General features: G+C 40.5%; 1 protein-coding gene across 5 annotated transcripts in view; it reads left to right on the top strand.

Annotated features, from left to right (window-relative positions):
* FRS2 (fibroblast growth factor receptor substrate 2) overlaps positions 1-20648 on the top strand; it is a 53760-nt gene that overhangs the window by 6157 nt on the left and 26955 nt on the right. The gene's annotated exons all lie outside the window — the stretch shown is intronic.

Raw genomic sequence — 20648 nt, 5'->3', positions numbered from 1 at the left:
GGGCTTGTGGGCAGGGCCTCTGCCCCTGATCATCTGGCCATCGGAAGACTGCAAACCTTTCCTAAGCTTTGGGGAAATCAACTGCTTGCATGCCAAGGCAGCAGTTTCAGTAAGAAGGACTCAAAATCTTCCCTACTTACCATATTTTTGGAGTATAAGATGACCAGAGTATAAGACACACTTAAGATTTTGAAGAGGTAAATTTTTAAAAAAGTTTTTGCACTCTGCAGGCCTCCCAAAACCTCTGCAAGCCTTTTTTTGGTGAAAAACGGCATACAGAGAGTTCTGAGAGGCCTGCAAAGTGCTCCTGGGGGCTGGGGGTCCCCCCCAAAACGAGCAAAAAATGGCCCATTTTTCGCAAAAGCAGGCCCATTTTTTTGCAAAAAACAAGGCATACATAGGCTTTGGGAAATTTGCAGAGTGCTCCTGGGAGCTGGGGGGGGGCTTTTGCCCTCCCCGGCCCCCAGGAGCACTTTGCAGGCCTCCCAAACCCTCTGCACCATTTTTGCGAAGGGAGGCCAAAAACGCTTTATTCAGTGTATAAGACGCTCCCAGATTTTCACCCTATTTTTTGGGAGGGAAAAGGTGCATCTTATACTCAGAAAAATACGGTAACTCTCTGCCTCCCACAGAAATCCACATTTCTTCAATAAAGCAGAAAAAAGCTGGGGGGGGGGGGGAGAGACGAAATACTTGTTGATCTCCCCCCTTCCCCTTATCAATTGGGTATTGAAACTAACCTTTCTACCTCTATTCTAAAATCTTGATAATTTAATTTATCTCATTTTCTAAATTTACTCTATGCCTGAAAAGAGGGTAACAAAAAAAGCAAGTAAAAAAACTTTTTTCTGTAGATTGTGTTAAGGAACTAGATAAAAATTCAGCTCAAAAAGTTCTACATTCACAGCAATGGTCAAGGTTAAAGCTGGCTCCTTAGACAGCTTCTTACTGTTAGTCTGACTGCCTTTAGGACTCACCTAGTACTTGTCTAAAGGCAGTCAGACAAACAGCAAAAAGCTTTCCAAGGAGCCAGCTTCTGCCCTATTTACTGCATGTGTTGGGGAAAAGTTTTGAGAAGTGCCTTCTGAAGTTGTTGCCTTTGCATGCAAGTGGCTGGCTTCTTAAAGACTAGCAAGAGTCAGGAGAAGTTTTCAGTCTTCCGATGACCAGCTGATCAGGGCAGAAAACTCCAAAAGCAGCTACCATTTCTGCAAGAAATTGTCCGAGAGCTGAAAATGGCAACTGCTTCTAGGAGGCATAGAGAGCAGGCTCAAGTAGGCGCCTCAGAGCTGGATGGGGGTAGTGGGGTGAAGAAGCACTGCAGTATCCCTGTGGTTGGTCAGAGAGGGGGAATGACCATGAGGGCGCTAAAGCCGCCTTAATTTTGAAATAGGTTTGTATGTTTGAAGAAGCTGTTCTAATTTTGAACAGCTGTTAAGTGGCCTGTCGTATCTTGAAGACTACCTTTATATAACTATTTAATATTTGTTATTTAACCTACAATGTGAGTTGCTTAGACCTAAATGGAATATTACTGGTTATATACAGCTTGCTTTTACAATTATCTCACTTGTTTGGCAGTGTTCTCAGAATCAAGTTTGCAATTAAACATTTATCCTAAATAAGGTATTCTGTTAATTCATGTAAAGAGCTTTTGCCACTGTGGTAACTTTCCTGAGGGATATTGTAATGCAACGCATTTTAATAATACTAAAATATTAAATTGTCATTATGGATGCCTTTTCATGATTACTCATGTAAACACAGTGTGTTTTTGTGCGTCTGTGGTAAGAGTCCCTGTAATGAACTTCTAATTAAAAACAAATACAAGCCACTGCAGGCATTTTCTGAGACAATTTTACTTTAGCACAGGGGTGGGTTTCAGCCAGTACGCACTGGTACGGGCGTACCAGTTGGTGAAATTTAGCATGCTTTCCCGTTCCCCTTCTTCCAGATCGCCCTTCTTGCACCCCCAGGTGCTCGGGATTACAGGACCCTGGTCTCTGGCTGGTGTCGCTTAATGCCAGGTCCGTGGTACATAAGGCTCCCCTCATTTACGATCTCATACAAGAGGGTAGAGCGGACCTGCCGTGCATTACGGAGACCTGGTTGGGCCATGAGGGGGGTGTTCCCCTTAGTGAACTATGCCCACCAGGCTTCCAGGCGTTTCACCAGCCGAGAGCCCAGAGGAGGGGCAAGGGGTGGTGGCAGCGGTTATTAGGGAAAGTCTCGGACCTCAGGAGGTCACTGTGCCTCAGATAGGCGGGTGTGAGTCTCTTTTTGTGAAATGGGGCCTTGGAGTTCAGGTGGGCCTTTTTGTTATGTACCTGTCTCCCTGCTACGTTTCATCGGCCCTGCCGGAGTTGCTGCTGGATTGGCGGTTGATTTCCCCAGGCTTATGATCCTGGGGGATTTCAATCTGCCTTCCATTGGTGAGACATCTGAATCAGCTTGGGAGTTCATGGCTTCCATGACGGGTATGGACCTAACTCAGTTAATTCAAGACCCCACCCATAATAGGGGACACACGCTCGACCTGAATTTTGTCTCTGGGCAGTGGATGAATGATCTAGATTTAGGGGATATTTCTATTCAACCCTTGTCACGGTCTGATCATTTCCTCATCAGGCTTGACTTCCATACTGCTACTCCTCGCCGCAGGGAGGCAGAACTGACAAGATGGTTCCGCCCCAGACGCCTGATGGACCCTGAAAGGTTCCTGATGGAGCTTGGACTTTTCCTGAATCCCTTGCTAAACAACTTGACCGAAGCCCTAGTGGAAGCCTGGAATAGGGTGGCCACTGGGGCCTTGGATCGCATTGTGCCTTTGCGGCCTCTGACCCGGTGTCGATCCCGGGTGGCTCCCTGGTTTACCGAGGAGCTCCGAGAGATGAAACGCCGGAAAAGAAGCCCAGAGAGTGGCTGGAGGGCCAGCCGGTCCGAATCTGATCGAACACTAGTAAGAATTCATATTAAATCCTACTTAGTGGCGATAAAAACGGCAAAACGGCAACATTTTTCTGCTCTTATCGCGTCTGCAGATAACTGCCCATCCGCCCTGTTTAGGGTGACCCGTTCCTTACTTAACTAAGGAACTGGGAAAGACCCCTTGCAGGGTAGGGCTGAAGAATTTGTTCAGTATCTGCAGGATAAAATTGCTCAGATCCAGACAGGCTTGGATAGATTCGGGTAGATTCGGGTGAGTCGACGGGGATGAATCTTGTGGCGACAATCTGGGATGAGTTTGACCCTGTGACCCCCAAGGGCATGGACAGGATTATGGGGAGACTCAGTGCTGCCACTTGTGTGTTGGACCCGTGCCCCTCTTGGTTAGTTTCGGCTTCCCGGGAGGTGACATGAGGCTGGTTCCAGGTGATTACCAACGCTTCATTGAGAGAGGGGTTCTTTCCCACCGTCTTGAAGGAGGTGGTGGTGAGGCCCTCCTTAAGAAGACCTCCCTGGATCCAGCTTCCTTAGCCAACTATCGTCCGGTCTCCAACCTTCGCTTTGTAGCGAAGGTTGACGAGAGTGAGGTAGCACATCAGCTTCCCCAGTACCTGGATGAAGCTGTCTACCTGGATCCGTTTCAGTTGAGTTTCAGGCCTGGGTACAGCACGGAGATGGCATTGGTCGATGATCTCTGGCGGGCCCGGGACAGGGGCTGCTCCTCTTTCCTCGTCCTATTAGATCTCTCAGCGGCTTTCGATACCATCGACCATGGTATCCTACTGCGACGACTCAAGGGGTTGGGAGTGGGGGGCACCGTTTTACGGTGGTTCTCCTCCTACCTGTCGGATCGGTCGCAGTTCGTGTTGACTAAAGGGCAGAGATTGACCCCGAGTCGCGTCACTTCACTTGTGGGGTGCCCCAGCGGTTGGTTCTCTCACCCTTCCTGTTCAACATATATATGAAACCACTGGGCGAGATCATCCGTGGTTTTGGGGTACGGTATGCTGATGATACCCAACTTTTCGTGTCTACCCCAAACCACCCAAACTATGCCCTCGACGTGATGTCCCGATGCCTGGAGACTGTGCGGATCTGGATGGGAAGGAACAGGGTCAAGCTCAATCCCTTCAAGACTGAGTGGCTGTGATTTCCGTCATCCCGATTTGTGCATCTTGTTCCATCTTTGATGATAAGGGGAGAAATTTTAGCCCCCTCAGAGAGGGCCCGCAATCTGGGAGTCCTCCTGGACATGCGGCTTAGTTTAGAAGAACACCTGATGGCCGTGACCAGGGGGGCCTTTTACCAGGATCGCCTGGTATGTCCGTTGCGCCCCTTCCTGGATCGGGATGCTCTATGCACAGTCACTCATGCCCTCGCCTGGACTACTGCAATGCTCTCTACATGGGGCTGCCCTTGAAGAGCACCCGGAGGCTTCAGCTGGTCCAGAATGCGGCCATGCGGGTTATCATGGGGGTACCTAGGTGCTCCCATGTTACACCCCTTTTAGGTGGCCTGCACTGGTTGCCGGTTGTTTTCCGGGTGCTATTCAAGGTACTAATTATGACCTTTAAAGCGCTCCATGGCTTAGGCCCAGGGTACCTGCGAGACCACCTACTGCCACCAGTAGCCTCCCACCGTCCAGTGCGATCCCACAGGGTTGGCCGCCTCAGGGTGCCGTCGGCCAGACAGTGTCGGCTGGCAACCCCCAGGGGGTTCTCTGTGGGAGAGCCTTCCCTCTGGAATGAGCTGCCCCCGGAGCTTCGCAAAATCCCCGACCTTTGGTCCTTCCGACGCACCCTAAAAAGTTGGCTTTTCCAGCAAGCCAGCCTGGCCTGTTAATTTTATCTAATTTTTAAAATGTTATTGTTATATTAATTGGGTTTGGTTTTTTTGGATACTTATCTAATTTCCTTTTAATTTTTGTGATATGTGTTTTTTAATGTTGTACGCCGCCCTGAGTCCTTTGGGAGAAGGGCGGCATATAAATCCAATAAATCCAATCCAATCCGTACTGGAACACTGCCTCCCCCTGGCCTGCCCCTCCCGCTCGCTCCCCCCACCTGCTGGTCATCATCCGCTCACTTGCTTGCCCTCCTCGTCCACACCATGCTTGCCCTGCCCACCCACTTCCTTTGCCCACCCAGATGAGGCTCCGAGGCTGCAGGCGGCCACCTGCCCAAACGAGGAGAAAACTTATCACATGCTGGGGAAGCAGTTGGGTTGATCGGAGAAGGCAGGACAGAGAGGAATCCAAGAGAAAACTATCACACACTGGGGAAAGCAACGCCTCAGTAACTGTTTACCTCAAATGTCTATGAGCTCACCTAATTAGCACCACCAGGCAGTACCAGGAACCATCTAGATATATGAGACTTTACCCTGGCTGGGATGTTCTTAGAGATTGACAAGGAGAATATACCAATAACGATGCTGTTGCCATATACAGTGGGGCAAAAAAGTATTTAGTCAGCCACCAATTGTGCAAGTTCTCCCACTTAAAAAGATGAGAGAGGCCTGTAATTGGCATCATTTGTGATTGTCTGGATTTGTTTCCTCATTTTGTCTCTCATAGTTGAGATCTACCTATGATGCCAATTACAGGTCTCTCTCATCTACAGAATAGGTTCTAAAAAAAATTGAAACCCACCACTGCTTTAGCAGTAGTTTGCTTATTTATCCTGATGGCAATTTATGATTACATCATGCTAATTATTTGGTAATATAATTTGTTATACTTTTTATATCATATTCAAAAGTGATTGATTTTTAATAAAATTTATGGACCCTTTGTTCCTGAAAAAGCCTTTTCTGATCCTTATTCAGTGGGACCATCCTATTTATAGCATACGAAATGGTAGAATGTTGCTTTTTCTATGGGTTGGTACACATTCAATTTCTGCTTAGCCATGAGCATGATAAAGTTGCCCAAGAACAATCATATTCCCATCATATCTAAGAATGTTTGAAGGATAAAATGGTGGAGCAAAGTAGATCGCATTAGAGGAGAAACAAAGTAATAGTGCATTGCAAGCTGTAATGTATCAAAATATGACAATTTGGTAAATAGCCATTTTTAAATTAATGTTTCATAATATTGTGTAATAGCAGTGAACTAAATAATATGGTCATAGATTTGGAGTCCAGTTTAATGAAAAGAAGGACTAGGGGTGACATGATAGCAATGTTCCAATGTCTAAGTGGCGGCCACAAACAAGAAGGGATCAATCTGTTCTTCAAAGTCCTGAAGACCGGATAAGAATCAATGGATGAAAATTAATCAAGGAGAGAACCAACCTAGAACTAAGGAGAAATTTTCTGACAGAACAATTAATTGGTGGAACAACTTGCCTCCAGAAGTTGTGGGTGCTCCTACACTGGAAGTTTTAAAGAAGAGATTAGACAACCATTTGTCTGAAATGGTATAGGGATTCCTACCTGAGCAGGGAGTTGGACTAGAAGACTTCCCAGGTCCCTGTTGTGGCCTGCCAGCTGCCAGCAGAGCTGGCGGCAGACTCGGACGATGAGGAGGTTGGGGAGGAACTTGGGCCAGTTCTGGAGTCTGGGGAAGGCTCTGATGGATGCTCTGTGTCAGATGCAGAGATAGAGTCAGGGCCATCTGACGTTTCCCAGCCACCAGAGAGGCAGCAGTCTGCAAGCTGATATGAGTGAGGAGGAAGAACAGTTGGTGTCTGTTCGAGATGCACATATGTGCAGAGCAGTTAGAAGAGGTGAGCAACAGAGGACAAGGAGTTGACTCGGAAAGCAAAGCACACGTGGACACTGAATGGCACCTCCCTGGCTGGGGAATAAATAGAAGGAAAGGGAAGTGGTTGTCATAGGAGACAACAGTTTGTATTTTTGAAGATTTTGTTCATTGTGTTTTCATGCCATAAAGACTGCTTGCCAGAACTGAATTTGCCGGCTTTCGGCTGGGAGCTCACCACCTTGCAATTATCGCAAGTAACTGATAAGGTCTGTTACTACATTTAATTACTTTGGGCTTTTCAGTGGTTGAATGCAGTTAATTCACAAGAGGTAAATAAAGAGGGTTTTTTCGTGACAAGGAGTCGGTTTCTTGCTTCTGCTAAGGCTGGGTCAGAACAGTCCCATCCAACTCTGTTAATAATGCCTACTATCACCTTTAAGTTTTCATACCTCTCTTGGCCTTTTATGTAATAGGCAGAAATTAACCTTATATTCCTAGGGGCAACTTAGGTAATAATAACAAATTTACTTTCCAGGAATGTTGCAAGATTCTGATACAAGGGTGTCAAACTTGCAACCCATGGGCTGGATGTGTCACATGCTGGCCACGTCCACCCCCAGTTTAGCGAAGGGGGAAAAAGTCACAATGCATCACATGATGATGTGACGCCACAAGTTTGATACCCCTGTTCTAATACAATGCCATTAATCCTGTAACAATTGCTCTGGGCATTGCAATCTGACCTTGGGGTGAATTTGCTGGGACCTCCACTCCTGGGAAGATTGGCAACTATCTTGAATGTTTTCCATTTGTGAAATGGTGTTCCTTACTATAGAATGATAGACTGTTTGGAAATGGCCTTATAATCCTTCCCAGACTGATGGGGCAGCAACAATTGCTTCTCTAAAATCATTGCTGATATCTTTCCTATTTGGCATTGTGTTAACATACACTTAATGCTGGAGACCAGGAAACTCCTAAAACTTTAGCTTTTATAGAGGTAGTCACAATTGCTACTCATCAATTAATTAAGGGCATTTGATTAGCAGCACCTGGTTGCTATTTAGCCTCTTCATACCCATGGAAGCAATAAGGGTGTATGTAGTTGTTCATACACGGGTTCTCCATTTGGCTTTCCTTTTGTAAAATAAATGATGACATGGTGTATCACATAACATCAGGAGTTGTTATTTATCTAAGGTTATATTTACCTATTTTTAAGAAATGCTAACAACCAATGATTTCTACTATGTCCTGATATGTAAAACCATTAGAACTTCAAGTTCTAAGATGTACTTTCTTTTTCATGTGACTTCTTGAGGTTTAAATTCTCCCTCATATGAGTAGTTTTTGATATGTAAGGGTTAAAGATCTTTTTATACCAATTCCTGCTGCATAATCTCAATATAACACTACAATCTAATGCTTTATTACAAAAAGAATGCTTTATAAAAAAAATAATCAGTGATCGTTTAAAAAAAAATCCCATTAAAAAAAAGGTATTAAAGAGCATCACTTCCAGCCTACTCTTTATTAAATAGATTTACAACTTACTATTTTCATAACAGCCATTTTATTAAATATAAAATATTGCATATTAGTCATTTTGTGTGAGATCCCACTAAGCATTTTAAAATTTCTAATGAGCCCCCAGCAATATACAAAATGACATCTTAATCAAAAGCTGCCATATATGCATGGTCAATTAAGAACTCTAAAAGTCAATTCTAAACATATTTTCAAGTGAATGATCTTCCTGGATTCAGAAGGATTACTTGAAAGTAAACAGACATTGCACTGCATTGTTAAGGTTTACCTCTCTATAATTATTTTGCAGTACTAAATCTGTTCTTTCATCTCCAATCATTCATGCACATGTATCTTTTCTCGGTTAGACTGAATATTTTATTGTTACTAGCCCAGTTTATCAGGATCAAGTGGTGAGTATATACTAGAAATTAAATTTACTTTGAGTTATATTATTTTAATTTTTTCTACACAGGCCAATAATAGACTTTCAATTGAATGAATATTAAGAAATATTAAGTGTATATTTTAAGTAATTGTAAGATGGACAATTTTAGTTAATATAGGTTTCTAAAACAACTGCCTTTTTCTTGCCCCAAATCTTCAACAGTGCAAACAATTCTTCAAACTCCTAATTGTTAGCATAAAAATCACTATGGAATAAACTGAAAAGGAAAGGAAAACATAGGACAGAAAAGTGGAATGTTCAATAAAATGTAAAGGAAAGAATTAAGATGGAACAATTTCTCATTCCTTTCAGCAATGTGAGAAAACTATACAGATAAAATCATTAAGTAAAAACTGAAGAATTTTCTGAATAAAAAAACAAAAAACAAAAAGCACACTAGAACAATGATTGGAGAGAAGGCACACTGCATAAAGAATTTGAAACAGACACCAAGATAAATTTATTTACTTAGTATAATAGACTATCTGATGCATTAATGGTACCATTGAGCTGATTCAGCACATATGGAAGATTCTTACCCGAATATGTAGCCTTTTGCCTACATATGCAATTTCTCTTTGTGATAAGTCCAATTAACCAGAAACATCAATTAATCAATCATAGCTTCCTGTTTTATCCAAATTAGGAACATAATGTTAGCAGTTTAGGACAAGCTGAGTGGATTTATCAGAACCATAAATAAGTCACTTAAGAATCAGAACTTTGGCTCCTAACCTTCATGCTTTAATGGGTATTAAGGAGACTTAATGGGATGTTTTCTATCACTGGAGAATCTAATGAATTTACCCTAGAGCACAAAAAGATTTAGCTGTTTGTTGGTTGAACCTTTATTTATTATCCCTGAGAAATTATAGAGAATTTCTATGAATCTGAAGTTGTTTTAATATTCTAAGCTATAATGAAGTTGATAAACCTAGTTTCATAGCTCACAGGAAAGGGAAATCATATCTAATATAGGATTTGTGTGGTAAAAGGAAGAAACTGCATGAACAAGCCGAAATTATTTCAATATCGCATTATTCTCTTGGATGTGTGATCTGTACTTCTCTTATTTTTCATTTTATACTAGCAGGTCATTTATTAATTATGCATTAATTATAGCGGTTGGCAAGCCCAGTCGGTCATCATTTCAGAAATATTTCCTTATCTCAACAATAACAACAACAACCAAAACAGAATGACCAAGGGCAGGCAAAAAATCAATGGGAATAGTAACAACTTCCAACTTTCTATTAGCTTCCCCATTGAATTTCCTTGTGGGAAGCTGAATTAATATTGGAAACCTTCCTCTACCTCCCAGCAGGCAGGTAAGTGGCTGCTGCTGAGAGCGGGGGAGGAAAAGGGATTGTGGAAGTGTCCAGGAATGTTGAAAATGAGGACAACATGAAGCCTGCAGTACAGCAATCCAGTAGCGCTGAAACAACGTCCCTAAATTTCATTTTCAGGAGAGAAGGGTCCCAGCATTCTGTAAGTTAGCTCATTTAAGATACCTTAGTTGACAAGGTTTTGCCCTATGATGCATCATTTTGTTCAGTTAAAAGTTTCTAGACAGGAGATTTTTAATAGTATATAGATTATATTTTTTAATACTGTATATATTGCACCAAGTTAACCTCTGCAGTTCATTCACACAATATGTCTGCTATCATTGTATAGCTAGTACAACCATGAGATATGGTCTCAAGGAATTACAGAGATTGAAACTATATATAACTCATGGACAATAGATGTATAAGATTGTAGGATGAGGAACTTTATTATATGAATTGATTTTGTTAGAATTTACAGAACAGCTATTCCTTTTTCAAAATCAGAGTTTTGAATGGCACAAGTTTCCTAACACTAATCAACTGAGAAAACAAAAGCTCCATAGTTCAACCAAATAAATACATAAGTCTATAAGCCAATCTCTTCCACCTCTCAGTTTTCTTACTGTATCAGTGTCCAGAATCTCCAAGTCTATGATGTTATTTAGTTCATCCCTATTACACAATGCTATGAAACCGTAATTTAAAAACTGGTATTTACTGAATTGTCATATTTTGCCTACATTACAACTTGTATGCACTATTATTTTGTGTCTCCTCTGATAAGGCCTACTTTACTCCTTCATTTTATCCTCCAAACATTCTTAGATATGATGGGGATATGATTGTTCCTGAGTCACTTTGTCATGCTCGTGGCTAAGTAGAGATTGAATGTGTACCAACCCAGAGGAATGCAACAATTCATATATTTTCTCATTAAGTGGACAAGGAAAAAAGATGATACTACAGTGATAATGATGCATATATTGTCAGAAAGGAAAAGACCGCATATATATAAGAAAAGCAGGGGAAAAAATACATCAAAAACCCATAATGTGATATGTCATAATAATAATTTACAATTTCCTATTTTTTGACAATATATCACTATCACCATTGTTTTTATTGCTCTTTTATTAATTAAAAAGAAATAAATAAATACAAAATAGAAAAGGACAAATAGTCAAATTACAAAAATCAATCTAAGTCACAAATCTTCACATGAGAATTTAGCAAATTAAATCCATGAACAATATCAGGAAAGCCAGGGAGGTAGGTTAGACAAACAAAACAAAATGGGAAGTAATTATTGTATTTTTGGCAAAGAAAACTATTTGAAACTCTTCATGTAGTAAAAAAGGAGGTAAGCTCAACTCCAGGAATCTTTCACTTTTTGTGCAACAGAAATTTACTAGGAGTACACACACCCTTCATTTGTTTGACTTAGTATACAAAATCTTAGTTTTTTTTTTAACTACTTAGGTTATATTTAGTGCAGGGTACCAAGGGTAGTATTTGTTCAAGTCAAGTTGTTTCTTGTTTGTCTAATATAGAGTTAGCTTTTCACATGACTGAGATAATCAAAGGTTTAAACAGAAAAGCTGAAAAAGACCCCTGCAGAGTTGTGGGTGGAGAGGAAAGATAATTATCTAGTTAATTTGACTGACAAAGCAAGCAATTGAAAAAGGATTTAGGAATTAATGTGAGCGCAATTAGTGCAATAGTGGAAATTGCTTTCAAGATTTTTATGATTCCTGTTTATAAACAGACTTAAAACAGACTGAAAGCACATAAATCGGAATCAACTATGACAAAGCTTTTTTCTTATATTATTTATGTATAAGAGGGAGTGGAAAACTGTATGGCAATAGCACAATTTAAAAGGCAATATTGAAATTTAGCTTCATTAAAAGACAGATTATTTATTTAACTTATTTGCCACCTGCCCATATATCCATACATCTCAAACAAGTGATTCTGAGCGGGAAACAATCATAAAATCAATTAAAAACTCAATTAAAAAAACAATTAAATGCATCCAATAGGCAAGAAATATTATAGTCTGTAGATCTAAGCATGACTAGGAAACAGGGCCCTTCTTCCATATTCTGGACACCAAGCCTGGGCAAATAACTAAATGTTCAATGCCTTCCAAAAGGCCAACAAGGTTGAGGCCATTCTAATCTTGGGTGAGAGGATTTTCCAGAGGGCAGGTACTATTGCAAAGAAGGCATGTTTTCTGTGTCTCATCAGCCAATACTCCTGACGGATGGGACCTGGAGCATGCCTATATTGCTTGACTGGATTAGATGGGTAGAAGCCACTGAGAGAAAAGATTCCCTCGGGTAATCTGATCCCAATCATGCGTTTATTTTTAGGGAGCTTTGACTAGCTAGGAAGGGCACAAATCTAACACAGAAGTTGCCAAAATAACAGCTACAAGCTACAGCCTGTCCACTGCCTAAGGGGCAATGGAATTGCACTCCTCCCAAATAATTGTGTAGCCCTATAGTCTCCACTGGCCCTGCATCAAGGCTGCAGTCCAACTCAGAGTGAATCTGAGCAATTGTATCTTACAGATGTCCAATACATTTCTCACAGTGATTCTGAAAATGAACCCCACAATTATTCCCTCCAAGAAGGTTCTGGGTCACCTGAAACAGAGCCGCTGGATAGCTATTTGAAAATGCACTAAGGGTGGAGAAATAATTATATTTCAGTACCCTTACCACCACAAGATAGATTTAATTGCGCTCTAGCTTGTTCAGTCATCTTCCCTCTTTTGTCAGTTGCCAGGGGTTGTATAGGCATCTCTTACCCTCTTTAACTCCATTAACTCCTCTGTATACTAAGGAGAGTTCTGATCCAAGGATGCGGAGAGGATGCTCAGGTGTGAACCAGTCCAAAATAAAAAAAGTCTCCAATTTCAGGCAGGCATCAACGCTCCAGCCAAACCATGTAGCAAACTTGGAACAACCCCCAGCTGCCTCTGGAACCCAGTGAATTTCATCAGTTATCCGGGCAAATTACTGCAGAGGAGGGTGGCGCCAGAGAACTGGAATTTCACCAGGAAATGATCTGATCATGTTGGGAGAAAAAATATATCTCCCAAATTCAGAATACTATGCCACTGCTGGTCAGACGTATGACTATTATGCATCGGACCCTCAATGATTTGGTACAGGCCCATGGCTATCATGGTGGCCATTAATTCTCAAGCTACCTCTGACTCCAGTCCGGAGAATACAAGACAAAGTTCCCCAACATCATAAGCCTGAGGGATTCTACCACAACCTAAACACGGAGTCAAGAAGCTGAGGCAGAAAGGTTGCTATACAGCAGAGAGGCAGGTACAATAACAACAATCCCAATGAATCTCTCTTAGGGTCCAATATAACAAATAAGGTCTTATGCCCAACAATCAAGTCTCTCAACAGTCTCAGATGACTACTTCCATCCCACTTCCCCTACTCTGGGGTCTTGGCTGGTGCCACATTTGGAACCCAGATGGACATATCTCAGAAAGGGGAACCTTTCCCTCCTCTCCCTGACAGATTTTGGTAATACATGCCAGGTCAGCCTTCTAATGCCGTATCAAGAATTATGGAAGAAGGAAATTATGATGTAACTTTAGAGAAAGAAAGTAAAATATAAATGCGCATATACTGTTGTCAAAAAGACTGGAAGCTGCTTCTCTTTATCTTTCCTTTAGTTTAGTTTTCTATTTTGTTACTTATTCACCATTCTTTACTTTTTTATTTTTTAATATTGCTTTTATCTTGTTAAAATTTCATACACATACGTAAATGCACACAAACACACCACACATGACATTTTAACAACAACAACAACAACAACAACAACAATAATAAAAATAATAATAAAAATAATAAATTATTTCGTGGAGACTTGAGCAACTTGAAGAACCTAAGGCAAGGTCAGCTAAAGAACAAGCAGGTCAAAAGCAGCCTGGAAGCAAGATACTATTTGGAGAATAAGGAGATTGTGGTAATAATTGAAGAGCTGAAGCAGAGGGTTGTTGCCATTGCTAAAAAGATTAAACGGTATGAAAATCGAGTAACTCAGTTCAAGGAAAACTCAGTTCAGAGCAAATCAGCACCAGTTTTATAAGAGCTTAGAAAGTGAAGATGGAGTAACAACAAATGAAAAGCCTGATAAAGAGAAAGCTCTGAAATTCTGGAAGAATTTGTGGGAAAACAAGAAGCACAACAGAAATGCAAAATGGATCAAGCAGGTTGAGGATTCTATTAAAGTGCATAAAATGGAAGATGTGAAAATAACAAAAGAAATGGTGCAAAGGCAGTCAAGAAAAGTGAAGAATTGGAGTGCACCTGGACCAGATGAGCTACATGATTTCTGGCTAAAGGCACTTACAAGTATGCACAAAATATTGGCAGCCCAAATGAACCAGATCTTAAAAACACCTGACAATGATGAATAGATGACAACTGGAAGGACATTTTTGATCCAAAAAGATAAAGTAAAAGGAAAGGACCCTGGAAACTATAGGCCAATCACCTGTTTGCCAACAACATACAAGCTCCTTACTGATATCATTGCAAACCAAATTTACGGATATTTGGAAAGAAATGACTTGCTTCCTATAGAACAGAAAGGATGCTGTAAAAATTCAAGTGGAACAAAGGACCAACTGCTGATTGACAAGCTAATCCTAAAGAATTCAAAGAAAAGACGAACCAAGCTGTTCATGGCTTGGATAGACTATAAGAAAATGTTTGATTCAGTTCCCCACAGCTAGATCAAGAAATGCCTGAAAATCTTTGGCATTAGCAGCAACATACAAAAATTCATGGAAACTTCAATGAACCTCTGGAAAACGAAGCTTATGGCTAATGGAGAAGAACTGGGTGAAGTTGAAATTAAACGAGGCATTTTCCAGGGTGATTCCCTTTCACCCCTACTTTTTATACTCTCAATGCTACCACTGACAACCATTTTGAAGAAGGTGAACTGTGGATACGAACTTGCAAAGAAAGGACTGAAAATTTCACACTTGGTGTACATGGATGATTTGAAGCTGTTTGGTAAAACAAAAGCTGAACTGAATTTATTAATTGAAAGCATAAAAGAATTTAGCCAAGACATTGGTATGAAGTTTGGAATTGACAAATGTGCAACAGTGGCAACCAAGGCAGGCAAGGTCCTAGAAGATGATAGAATACAACTTGAAAATGAAGAAATGATAAAGGCAGTAAAACCAGAAGAAGGCTACAAGTACTTGGGGATTTTAGAGGCCTCTGACTTAATGCATAATGAAGTCAAGGAATTAACCTCAGCCAAGTACATTTGACAAATTCGCAAGATATTAAAGTCCAAACTGAGTGGAGGAAACATCATAAAAGCCATAAATACCTGAGCTATACCTGTAATTCGATTAAGATTATTCACTGAAAATTATGCCAAAAGTTTGGATTTGAGTACAGCAAAAACCACTGGGACCATCAGGTTGAAAAGGTTTTAGAGAATGAGAAAGGCAAAATCTTGTGGAACATCAGAATCCAGACTGACAGGCACTTGGCCTACAACACACCTGACATAACAATAATTGAAAAAAAGTATTTCATTGACATTGCAATACCTGGTGATGCACAAATTGAAGATAAACAGCAAGAAAAAATCACAAAATACTGAGACTTGCAAATTGAGGTTGAGCGACTGTGGAAAAAGAAATCATGTGTTGTCCCAATTGTAATTGGAGCCCTTGGAGCAATACCTAAAGGGCTACCTCGCTATTTGAAAATTCTAAATTTACCTGACTTGAACATTCTGACTCTATAAAAAACTACCCTACTTGGAACAACTTATATCCTCCGACGTTACCTTAACAGTTCCTAGGTCCTTGGTTAGGACTCGAGCTGTTAGGCTACCAACCAGCCACAAAGGCTGTGAATCTCACCAAAGATTAACCACATAATAATAATAGTAATAATAATAATGAGGAATAGAAGGAACAGAAGGAATAGAACTGGGAAATGGAAATATAGTGAAAGCATTAGCAAAGGATGATGGTTACAAGTACCTAGGCATATTGGAAGCAGATAACATCTTGAATGGAAAAGTCAAAGAGTCAACGCAAAAGGAATACATCAGGAGGGTCCACAAAATATTAAAATCAAACCTGAATGCCGGACACATAATTAAAGCCATTAATACATGGGCAGTTCCAGTGATACTCTACTCAGCTGGAATCATCAACTGGACTCTGGCTGAACTGGAAAACTTGGACTGGAAAACACGCAAACTTTTGAATATGTACCACGCTTTACATCCACGAAGTGACATCGACAGGTTGTACCTGCCAAGAAAAATAGGGGGCAGGGGGATATTGCAAATCCATCAAACTGTAGAAGAAGAAAAATGAGGTTTGAATGATTATGTGAACCAAAGTACAGAAAAATTGCTGCAGACTGTGAAAACGGAGAATGGCATAAAAACAACAGAAACAAAGGCAGAATATAAGGAAGAACAGCTGGATGACAGATGAAATAGATGGAAAACCAAAGCTTTGCATGGACAGCACTTGAAAAACATTGAAGGAAAATGTGATGACAACTTGACATGGACATCGCTTAAGATGGGAATTATCAAGAAAGAAACGGAAGGTTTAATATTGGCTGCTCAAGAACAAGCACTACAAACTAATGCCATGAAAGTGAAGATACAAAAATCCACTGCCAATCCAAAGTGCCGACTTTGCAATAACAAAGTCGAAACTGTTTCACATTTAATATGTGAATGCAGCAAAATTGCACCAACTGATTACAAAGCTAGATATGACCGAGTTGCTAAATTAATCCACTGGTCATTATGCAAAAAATATGAATTACCTGTATCCAGAAAGTCATGGAAACATAAAGTGGAAAAAGTTATCGAAAATGAGAAGGTGAAGATCTTGTGGGACTTTCAAATACAAACGATTCGTCATTTGGAGCACAACACGCCAGATATCATGGTTGTAGAGGGCCGAAGTGTACAGTTTATTGATATCGCTATTCCTGGAGATGCCAGAGTCGAAGAAAAAGAACTAGAAAAAATAATGAAATATCGCGACCTGGCCATCGAAACTACACGGCTATGGATGAAACATGTAACAGTGATACCCATTGTCATCAGGTTACTTGGCACCATGTCCAAGAATTTTACAAGATACATCAACAAATTGCAGCTTCCTGCAATAACACCAGCGGAACTGCAAAAAACTGCGCTACTCGGAACATCTTATATTTTAAGAAGGTACTTGGTTGATACATAGGACGCTGGCAGCAAACCGTATTAACCATTAGCACCAGTCACTGGTATTTGTAATGTATTTTTGAATGTTCAGTTGACTGAGATTCATGTTTAATGAGTAAAGTATATAATAATAATATTAATAATAATAATATTATTAATAATAATAATAATAATAATAATAATAATAATAATAATAATAATAATAATAATAATAATAATACATTTAAAACAGTTAAAACTTGACAAAATCACCATCAGTCAAATGCAAAAAGCTGCACTGCTTCGAACTGCACGTATATTACGAAAATACGTTACAACGTCCTAGGCCCCTGGGTGGGGCCCGACTAGTAATCAATGCCAAATCCGGCGAAACAACTGGCCGCTGTGATACAATCATATAATAACAACCACCACCACCACCACCACCACCACCACCACCACCACTGGTCATTATGTAAAAAATATGACTTACCTGTATCCAAAAAGTCATGAGAGCACAAAGTGGAAAAAGTTACCAAAAATAAGAAAGTGAAGATCTTGTGGGACTTTTGAATACAGACAGATCGTCATTTGGAACACAACACGCCAGATATCACAGTTGTAGAGGGCCGAAGCATACAGTTTATTGATATCGCTGTATCAGGAGATGCCAGAGTCGAAGAAAAAGAACTAGGAAAAATCACGAAATATTGCGACTTGGCCATCGAAACTACACGGCTCTGGATGAAACATGTAACAGTGATACCCATTGTCATCGGGGCACTTGATACCATGTCCAAGAATTTTACAAAACACAAAAAGAAATTGCAGCTTCCTGAAATGACACCAGCAGAACTGCAAAAACTCTGCTACTAGGAACATCATATATTTTAAGAAGATACTTGGTTGATACCTAGGACAAGGTTGTCCTAGGTTGATACCTAGGGCAATCCGTATCAACCATTAGCACCAGTCAATGGTATTTGTGAAACATCTTTAAATATTCACTTGACTGAGTTTCATGTTTAATGAATAAAAGAAATAATAATAATAAAGGTAGGACGTAGAAGCTCGAAATTTAAGCTGAGAATAAACATATATAAAGGATAGGATGGCAGTATGTTGGGCAGTGTCAGGCATGCCTCCTTCAATATCCAAGAAAGAAAAACCTCAACTCCATGTTAATAGAGATAAAGTACTTTTACTAGATATGAAGTGAAAGCAGCTAAAAGGAAAGCAAGATCTGAGCCAGAAAGGTGGGAACATATACATATCAAACGTTTACCCAGCACCCTCCCCCCAATTCCCCAACCCAGTGTCCAATCTGCAACTCCCTAAGGTGTCATGTGGGGTGCATCTTCAAACAGCCTCATCAAGTTGATATGTGAGACGGTTGTTCTTGACCAAGTCCAAATATCAGCCACCAGCATGCGCAGAAGATGGTGAGAACAAGACTCCTCCAGTACAATATTATTCCCTTCCCCAATACCATCCCTCCCCCGTTCCTATGGCAGCCGATAGTAAGCATGTGTAGCAAAGCAGCCCTAAGCAAGTAACCAAACCAGAGGCTGACAGGCAGTATGTTGATTAAATATCTTCAATCTTGTTTTTGTTTTGCAATGCAAAACAAAGTTTAAGCACTGTACAAGTAGTCCTCGACTTACGAAATTACAATGGTGCTGAATGAAGGGACTTATTACCTGCTGCCTAAACTTGAGCCATTGCAGTAGCTCTGTAGTCATATAATTGTTGCAATCTGGACTGTTGGCAACCTGTTTGTACTTATGATGGGTTGCCAAGCCCTCTGCGATCATGTAATCACCAAATATGCACAGACTCTGCAAAACTGTTGTACAAAAGCACTTTTGTTAGGCGCTGCTTCTATTTGACACACTGTGTTGTTGTTGTACCCCCACTCCCCCACCCCCGGCTTGCCTTAGAATGAGTCTCTGTCCCTCTTCTGCTCATGTTCTTGGTTTGCCCTCTTGCCATCTTGGTTGCCCCTTGGAGGAATCTACAAGCTTTGGGATAGCAGTGATCCAATCTTAAATCGGTCCATACTTCTGCCATTTTTGGTCTACTTCTAAGCCGGGCCAGTACAACCACAACACAGTCTGTCAAATAGGAGCAGCGCCTAACAAAAGTGCTTTTGTACAGCAGTGCAAAAGCTTTTGCAAAAGCTTTTGCATATAATCACCATTTGCAATCTTCCTTGCTGGTTTCCTCAGAAAGTGTCAGGCCTGAAAGACCAGGTCCACAAATGAAGGTTCCATTTAACTGCTTTATTACTAAAAGACTAAGTACAGGAATCTTCAGTCAGCCCTTGGTTATGGTTAGATAAGGGCCAATGGCTATCAAGAGGAGGTTGGACCTAGCTAATTTATGGCTTTTTATATATTATATAATGATTCTAGGCAGAATCCTAGAATCTTTTTCATTCTTTGCCTTGGCTCTGGCACTCCTCCTACAGAAAGTCAGTAGGAAAGTCACTACAAGGCTTCCTCTGGTTCCTGGGGGGCTGGTTGAAAAAGGTTTATTGAGATCCATTTTGGGATGGACCTTTCCTTTTCCAGCCAGCCTCTGAGGGGGAGGGCAAGCTTTTCTTTATTTCAGAAACATTGGATTTGCTAGAAAGTGAGCAAAAGTTAATGAATGATGAAACCATGAGACAAGTTGCCCATTTTCATTTGAAAAATTGGGTCCTTACCTACATGACACACACTGTTGCTGTACACAATTTTTCAAAGATACAGGGCTGGAAGGGACCTTAGAGGTCTTCTAGTCCAATATGTATACAGAACAGCCTCAATAGAGTTCAAATTATTTTGACTTGCATTCCTTATAGGTTATTGGAAGTGAAATTTAGTATGCAACTATTCCGTATTAAAGTAAATAGTTAAAAATTAAAATTTGGCAACACCAATTTTGATAAGCGAGTTAGGTACATTTCTTTTGTTTCTTTTTCAGATGGTAAATGTCTGTTAAATTTCTTCCAGGTGGCATTTTCCAAATGGCAGATAGCATTTTCCAGAGTCCAGATTTTCCAGATGGCATTCAGATGGCAATACATTTTCCAGATGGCAAAATATTTTAGTAAAATCTTCCTGAGGACTTCTATCACTTTTTAATCAGTAGAGTGCCTTTGGCTCTATATCTTTGCTTATCTCAGCAATAGGCCTTGCATATACAATAATAAATAATAGGATGCTAGCAGCTTGGAGAACTGTTGATAAAAGAGGTGGGTTCTACACCTGGAAGGCCTTGCATTTTTCTTTTATGTGTGTCGGATAGGTAGAAGAGAAATCTCTAATTTCATAGATGGAAAATGGACAGAAGAGTAGGAGAGTCTTTATTTTCATTTCTGTTTTAAATAAGGGCACTCTTGTAGCATGTCTCTTGAGTTCTTGTTTTGATGCATTCAGGAGTCCTGGGATGT

Source organism: Natrix helvetica, assembly GCF_964273705.1.
Source record: "Natrix helvetica genome assembly, chromosome: 6".
NCBI classification, from domain to species: Eukaryota; Metazoa; Chordata; class Lepidosauria; order Squamata; family Natricidae; genus Natrix; species Natrix helvetica.
Note: the sequence above shows the minus strand (reverse complement) of the source record. Positions and strands in the feature narration are given on the sequence as shown.